Genomic DNA, 8,682 nt, shown 5'->3' on the forward strand with positions numbered 1-8,682 from the left:
TTGAATATATAAAAAACTTGAGGGAGAACCAATATTTTTGTAATACTGAGTCTTGCTATTTGTGTATACTACTGGAATCATATGTAAATGAGTGAGCTTGGTCCACAGTTCCTTTCTTATAATGGTTTTGTCAGGTTTTGGCATCAAGTCTTATAAAAAGGCTGTCATATGCTAGTCTTATAAAAATGAACTATTCTTATTTTCTCTGAAAAGTTGGTGTAGAATTGTAGTTATTTCTTCACCAATAAAACTTGGATCTGGAGTTCTTTTGGGGGGAATTTTTACTTACTGATTTGATAAATTTAAGAATTATAGGACTCTTCTGATTTTTCTAATTCTTAGATTTATTTTTAAGATTTGTACATTTAATTGTATATGTTTTTAAAGAATTTATTTTTAGAGCAGCCATTTTAACAAAATTGAGAGGATGGTCAGAGATTTCCCATGTACCCCCGTCTCCACACATGCACAGCCTCCCCTATCACCAATATCATTCGCCAGAATGGTACATTTATTACCAAGTATGAACCTACATTGACACATCATCATTACCCAAATCCATAGTTTACCTTAGGATTCACTCTTGGTATACACTCTGTGGGATTGGATAAATGTGTAATGACATATATCCATCGTTATAATATCCTAGAGACTATTTTCACTGCTCTAAAGATCCTCTCTGCTCTCTTCATTCCTTCCCCTCCCCCTCATCCCTAGCAGCCATTGACTTTTTTATTGTCTCCATAGGTGTGCCTTTTTTGGAATGTCATATAGTTGGAATCATATAATATGTAGCCTTTTCAAATTGGCCTCTTTCACTTAGTAATATGCATTAAAGTTTCTCTTCATGGCTTATCCTTTTATTTTCAAATTTTGTTTCTTATTTTGAGATGTATTATTTATAATCATCATATAGTAAATTTTAAAAGTTCAATATGACCATTTTTGTCTTTTAATAGGAGCATATGATATAATCACTGACACATTTGAGTTTAAATCTCCCATTTTGTATCTGTTTTCAATTTACCTAACCTTCTTTATTCTCCTATTTTTGTTCTTTCTTGCCTTGTGTTTTGATAGATAATTTATTAATAATGTATTCTTGTCTCCCTTCCCCCATCACATCAGCTTGGTAGCTGTACAATTACTACTCTTTCAGGACTTATCCTGAAGTATACAATATGTATCTTTAAATTATCAGAGACTAATATTGTTTGATTCTTTTTATCCATTTTCTTGATGTTAAAAGGTCTTAAAATACTTTAACTCCATTTACTCCTCTCTCAAGTTTTATGCTAATTTTTTGTCTTGTATCTCAATTCTGTGCACTACTATTTTGACTTTCTGTGTTTCATGTTTGTTATTTTCTTCTTTTTTTTACTTTCAAAAACAGAAAAATAGGCCTTCTCTTGACAAAACCTATATTCCTGTTGAGAAGACTGTCAACATACACATAAACAACTAAAATGTATAGTATGTCAGGTGGTGATAAATATTTCAGAGAAAAAGCAGGGAAGGGGGATATGGAATGTTTGGAAGCAGGGGTGGAATTTTAAATGAGGATAATTAGGCAAGACCTGCTTAAACAATTGAGATTTGAGCAAAGACCTACAGGAATTGTGAGGATAAGCCATGAAGAAATCTGGTAGTAGAGTATTTCCAGGCATGGAAAATAGAAAGGCTCTTGGGCAGTATTGCACCTGCCATGTTCTAAGATCAACCAGGAGGCTGGTGTGACTGCAGTTAAATGAGTGTGGGAGGGTAGAAGTGGATGATGAGAGGGGTAGTGATGTTTTTATAATGAGATAGTGAGGTGGGAGTCAAGTAACGTCTCTAGGGCCTTGTAGAAAAATTTTTGGCTTATGATTATGACTTAAAACCCAGTTTAAGAGAAGTGATGGTAGTTGAATGCAAAACAGAACTATTTTTTTTTCTTTTAGCTTACATTTTTAAAGGGCTTATTATATGCCAGGGACTATATTAAACACCTTACCTGCAAAATTTTATTTTATATTCAATATAAGAAGAATGTAGGTTTCACACAGGTTAATTATCTTACCCACGCTCACAGCTTATATGCAGCAATGCTAGAAGTCAAGGCCATGTGGCTTCTTTTATTTTTTAAGGTTTTATTTATTCATTTGACAGAGAGACAGAGAGAATACAAGCAGGGGGAGAGGCAGAGGGTTAGGGAGAAGCAGAATCCCTGCTGAGCTGGGATCCCGACATGGGGCTCGATCCCAGGACCTGGAGATCATGACCTGAGCCGAAGGCAGACGCTTAAACCATCTGAGCCACCCAGGTGCCCCAGGGCCATGTGGTTTCTTAACCATAATTCTATATCTCTTGGACTCTTATTGTTTAATGACAGAAAATTTACCAGTTCATCTGGAGCGATCTAGCTCTGAACTCTGTGGATGGGTTTTCCTATTTCCTCTTCTTCCAGTACACACAGCATTAGCAAATGATCCCAAGAGACTTGGTTAGTTTGCCATGTGGGTCATTTGCCTGTTCTCTGTTTTAATGACATATGCTGCACATTTGATTCTGGGCCATTTTTTTTTTTCCCATAAGCTATTGCCAGTACGCAAAAATGGACAAAGACACCATGGATGGATACATCCTAATTAGACATCATTACTGAAAAGAAACCATGTCCCATAGAGGACATTGGTGTATGAGTTATTTTAACCTACTGTAAGATCTTTCATCTACATCTGAGTGACAGTTATGTTCCTTTCTCACTTTATGTAAGATAAAAGAAAAAATTAAATGGGTCAACTATGCAAGAAAACTTGTACTTGAAATAATCCAATGTTACATGTCACAAATGAGTAGCATCTGCATTCTTTAGTTTATCATCTCCGAGGGAGGGGTGTTGGGTAACCCAACCCCTGTGGAACAATCAGGAGGTTGGGCAATTCATTTTTATTTTGTACACAATTTTGCTAGAAAGCTGAAGATTTATTGATGTAAGGTAAAATATTAGCTGGCAGGGAAAAATAAGCCTGTGAATGAATGTGATTAGAACAGCATCTGGAATGAATTGCAGTTTTGCAACATCAATAGAATTAGTAGACCTTAAAATATTCAGGGAATCAATTAAAAGTCTTCTTTGGGATTCAAAAAATGTGTGTTCATGTGCTTAACTTTAAAACGAGCACCGGGAGAAGAAATAGCCAAACCTTCTGTCAGAAAAACGTTTAAAGATTCCAAGGGCGTCTGACTGTTTCTGGGCCCAGCCAGCTTCTGAAGGAAGCCCTGGTGGGCTGAATGGCAGGCATCTTGGAACACAGGCTCCAGACTTTGCTTCCGAGAATTAAACAAGAGAAGCACGTGAGAGCAATTGAAATGGGTGTCCTGGCCACACTCCCTGAAGGTTCTGCAACCTCGTTAACCTTTGAGAAGAGCACAGCTTCCAACCAGGACGAAAGACTGAAAGAAGGTGATAGTTTCTTAAATGTGTTCTTTCTCATGGTCACCCCAAGGACCTTGAAAAGTTTCAAGCTAGAACTTTTGAGCTGAATAATCTTGTGTAAACGTCCTTGGGAAGAATTAATTGGACAGCATAATGTATAAGCAACTGAACACAGATATTATCTAGCATTCCCAAAACTAGATTAATTAAGCTCCATTTCCCCACACTTACAAACAACTAGATGGGCTTTTATGCTTTTACCTCCAGGGACGAGCCAAGGGAAGCATCCATTGTCCTTATAATTGTTCTACAATCCAAAGTTGAAAGTTTCTCTTCGAATTAATGTAAAAGGTAGTAAAGCTGGGGGGATTATTTAGTTTAGGCTATGAGTGTCTAAGACATCCATTTTAATTTGGGGAATACATTCATGTCCTATTTCATGTCTAAGTCTAAAAGGTGTGTACTTGTTCACAGATTAACTGTATCATACACAATTTCTGTGATTTTTTTCCCCCCTCATCTTATCAGTAAGAAGCTGGGCTTCAGTATCAGAAATCCTGCAAACCACAATTACTGGCTTTGTGAAGAACTACTTCAGGATTTCTGAACCTGAAAACTTACTGGCTTCTTTTACCCATATGGCTCCAAGTTTCAATGTTACCCCTAGACCCAAGTAGTCAGGGTCTGGCCTTGGTCCCAAGTACTTATGGACATCTTCTGGTTGCTCTTACTGAGGACAGGAGACAGTGGGGAGATGGCCAAAAGGATATGCCCACCCAGTGCCTAGCTCTGGGTGGACCATATCTGGGGAACTCAAAATTCTGCTTAAACCTGTGAGCTGGCTTTCAAGGAAACAGTTTGTCCTTACAAGAGTGGACTGTGGTGCAGTGGATATGTGTACCCATAGATCTAAGGGGTAGACAGTGGGGGGAGATTGAGCACAAGGGGAGGGGTGAATGGAGCTTAGACATGCAGGATGCACCCAGACCTCTAAGGGGGCCAAATGATGGAGGATGGGATGACGAAGGCTTGCCACACAGTTAGGGACCCTCTACTGGTACTGGCCTTGCTAAGCTGCTGCAGCCGGCCATGGTCATGGCCACATGAGAAGAGCTGTCTGTGCCTTGGGTCCCTTGAAAAAGGCACTGAAGACACAATTCGCCTTTTCACCAATATTCTCCGATTGGTTTCTTCAAAAACTGAAGTACCCGGTTGGCATTTTGCTGCAGAGATGGTCAGAGGCAACTGGGGGTAATTGCACTATTTATTCTGTCTTTGTTCTGGCCTTAGCAACTTGTCTCCTATTTTAGCATCTCCTAAGGTTTCTTTTTGGATATTCCTTTTCTGCCAATGACCCCCTTCTGTGATCCAGCCATCGTACATTACCTCTCTTCCCACCACAGCACCTATTCAGGTTTTTTCTTATGATGTACCCGCAATGATCATCCACTTCAACCCCCACCAGTGGCCTCTGTTATATTTGCCTTAGTCTAATCCATGAGTGCTTGTGATGATAACAATTTCAGGCGGAAAGGGGTTGTCATTATAATCACACAGTGTATATATGTTTTTATGGGTAGCAGAGAGGAGAGAGAAGGAGAAAGTTCAGTATATATTCCGCAGGGGACACCCTGAAACCACAGAATCTTGAGGCTACACATTCTTCTAGGGTTTACGATATTTGTCAGTTAACCATTTGAAGACTTGTAAGAAGAGAAATGCATTCCCTGTGTAGAGCACTAAGGAGAACAAATAATAATTATTTTTTCAGACAAAAGTAGAGTGTGTAAACATCTTAGCCAAGAGCTCAGGTCCTGATCTGGGGACAGGAGGGATAGGCAGGTAGGAGGTAGGTTTAAATCCAACTAATTCAGGAAAAAAAAAAGACAGTTTGAGACCAAGAAAGTACACGCATTTGCTTAGTGAAAACAATACACTGAACTGTCATGGGATAAGAGGACTTCATTTTGTCTCTTGTCACCAACTACCCGTGTGACCTGGAGCCGTTTGCCAACTACTTTCACCTTTAGGTTCCTCGTTTGTACAACTGGCACAGTGTCTTCCTCGCTGCCTTACGGGGTGGTTGTGAAGATGAAGTGAAACAGTGACTCTGAGCTTTGTCTCCTGGAATCTGCCCCATGTTCCCTTCCAAGCTCAGCTGTGTCTAAGCTCTGGATCCGGTCAAGGCTGGTACACATGGTGGTGTTCGTGATCCTCGTTCTGGTTTTCTCACAAGCCACTCATGTCCCTGGTGCATAAATGTTTGTCGGCTAAATACAAATAATGCAGGAAAGTATTCTGCTTCTATCACACCTTTTGTTTTATTTTGCAAATAGAGATCTGCATATATTCTGGTGAGCCAACAAGATCACACCAGCTCCTACTATGGGAAGGATAGGCTCTGTGTCCCCCAGAGAGGCCCAGTGGTTTAATGACTGGGACAGCAACTTGGCCATTACCCAGCTGTGATGGGCCTTTGGGCATCATATGACTTAGCCTGTTTCCCTATTACCCTATTCCCTCAGCTAGAAAATCAGTATTTTATTTATTTATTTATTTTCTTTATTTTGCATATTTTAATCTCGGAACAAAATAAACAAACAAACAAACAAAAAACACCCACAATGCATATCCAAACCCCGTCAAGTATCGGAAGGGATAGGGCTTGAGGGCCTTCTTTCCTGCCTCAAAGACAGGAGAAAAAAAGAAAAAACCACTAGACATCAGCAGAGGGAACCAGGTGAACCGGGGCCACTCGGGGCTGTTGGGGAGCCATGGAGACACTATACAGAGGGCACAAGGTCTGCAGGTAGAACTAATCTACTTCTTCCATGCGAGAGGCATCCTCATCACCCTCAAGGTGGGGGGATCTCATTAGGAACAGTAGCACTGGGTTCCTCTGCGGTCACTTCATCTTCATCAGTGCCCAGGCCTAGCTTGATCATGCGGTAGATGCGGTTGGAGTGAGTCTGGGGATCCTCGAGTGAGAAGCCGGAGGAGAGCAGAGCTGTTTCAAATAGCAGCACCACCAGGTGCTGTGCTTGACTGCCTTGTCATTCTTGTCCGCCTCGGCCTTCTGCCGCAGCGTTTCCACGATGGGGTGGTCAGGGTTGATCTCCAGGTGCTTCTTGGCCATCATATAGCCCATTGTAGAGTAGTCCCGAAGGGCCTGGGCTTTCATGATCCGCTCCATGTTGGCCGTCCAGCCATAGGTGCTAGTCACAGTGCAGCAGGGTGAAGACACTAGCCTGTTGGAGATTGTCACCTTCTCAACCTTCTTATCCAAGATTTCTTTCATGAGTTTGTGGAGGTTCTCGAACTTGGCCTTGCTCTCCTCCATTTTCTTCCTCTCCTCTTCATCCTCAGGCAGCTCCAGGCCCTCCTTGGTAACCGAGACCAGACTCTTCCCGTCAAATTCCCTGAGCTGCTGCACGCGGTACTCGTCGATAGGCTCCATCATATACACTACCTCAAAGCCCCACTTCCGTGCTCGCTCCCCAAAAGCGGAGTTGGCAACCTGCTCCTTGTTCTCACCAGTGATGTAATAGATGGACTTCTGGGTCTCTTTCATGCGGGACACATATTCTGAAAGAGAAGTCATCTCATCCCCAGACTGGAAAGTTGGTAATGCAGCAGCTCAGAAAGGCGGCACCGGTTAGTAGAGTCCTCATGGATTCCAAGCTTTAGGTTTTTAGAGAACGCCTCATAGAATTTCTTATAGTTCTCCTTGTCTTCTGCCAGTTCAGAGAAGAGCTCAAGGCACTTCTTCACAATATTTTTGCGAATGACCTTCAAGATTTTGCTCTGCTGGAGCATTTCTCGGGAGATATTCAAGGGCAGGTCCTCGGAGTCAACCACACCATGGAGGAAGTTGAGATACTCTGGTATCAGTTCATCCCAGCTGTCCATGATGAACACACAGCGAACGTAGAGTTTGATGTTGTTCTTTTTCTTCTTGTTCTCAAAGAGGTCAAAAGGGGCCCGACGGGGGATAAACAGCAATGCCCTGAATTCCAGCTGACCTTCTACAGAGAAATGCTTGACTGCCAAGTGGTCTTCCCAGTGATTAGTAAGATTCTTGTAAAACTCTCCATATTCCTCCTGGGTAATGTCCTCAGGGTTTCTGGTCCAAATGGGCTTGGTCTTATTCAGTTCTTCCTGATCTATGTATTTCTCCTTAATCTTCTTTGTTTTCTTTTTCTTGTCCTTCCCACTATCATCCTTCTCATCTGAGCCCACCTCTTCAATCCTGGGCTTCTCCTCATCATCTTTATCTTCTTCCTCTTTCTCCCCTTTCTCCTCCTCTGCCTCATCATCGCTGATTTCTTTCTCTCGTTCCTTCTTCAAATAAAGGGTGATGGGATAACCTATGAACTGCGAATGCTTCTTCACCACTTCTTTGACATGTCTCTCCTCTAAATACTCTGTCTGGTCTTCTTTAAGATGGAGAATCACTTTAGTACCCTCGCCAATGGGCTCGCTACGGTCTGCACGTACAGTGAAGGAGCCCCCAGCAGAAGACTCCCAGGCATACTGCTCATCATCATTGTGCTTTGTGATAACCACCACCTTCTCTGCCACCAGGTAGGCAGAATAAAAGCCAACGCCAAATTGTCCAATCATGGCGATGTCTGCACCAGCCTGAAGAGCCTCCATGAATGCTTTAGTTCCGGACTTGGCAATGGTTCCCAAATTATTTATGAGATCGGCTTTGGTCATGCCAATGCCTGTGTCCACTAGAGTCAGGGTGCATTCCTGGGGGTTGGGGATGATGTTAATTTTCAGCTCTTTACCACTGTCCAACTTGGAAGGGTCTGTCAGGCTCTCATAGTGAATCTTGTCCAAGGCATCAGAAGCATTACTGATTAACTCCTGAAGGAAAATTTCCTTGTTAGAATAGAAGGTATTGATGATGAGGGACATGAGTTGGGCAGTTTCTCCCTGGAAGGCAAAAGTCTCCACCTCCTCCTCTCCATGGTGCACTTCCTCAAACATCTTAAAGGAGAAGAGCTGCAAGCACTACAGACCACGGTGGGTAGGGACTGCGTCCGGCTACGTCTCCACAACAAGCCTGTGTGGGGGTGACTCTAAAATCAATATTTTAAATGACACAATTTCTAGGATCTCTTCCAGCTCTAGATTCTAGGATTCTAAATCTAGCATACACATGCTCAGGTCTTCTTTTTCTTTTTAAAATGATGAAATAAGTAAAGGCAAAGCCAACCAGAACCTAAATAATCAAAATGACTAACTGATTAATTAAA

General features: G+C 41.9%; 1 pseudogene; it reads right to left on the minus strand.

Moving 5' to 3' along the window:
• Positions 1-6,233: 6,233 nt before the first annotated feature.
• LOC114214728 (heat shock protein HSP 90-beta pseudogene) lies at positions 6,234-8,413 on the minus strand (annotated as a pseudogene).
• Between the last annotated feature and the right edge of the window lie 269 nt (positions 8,414-8,682).

The sequence above is a fragment of the Eumetopias jubatus genome, unplaced genomic scaffold, assembly GCF_037043125.1.
Source record: "Eumetopias jubatus isolate StellerSeaLion01/CBP00866 unplaced genomic scaffold, mEumJub1_p1.0 scaffold_4, whole genome shotgun sequence".
NCBI classification, from domain to species: domain Eukaryota; kingdom Metazoa; phylum Chordata; class Mammalia; order Carnivora; family Otariidae; genus Eumetopias; species Eumetopias jubatus.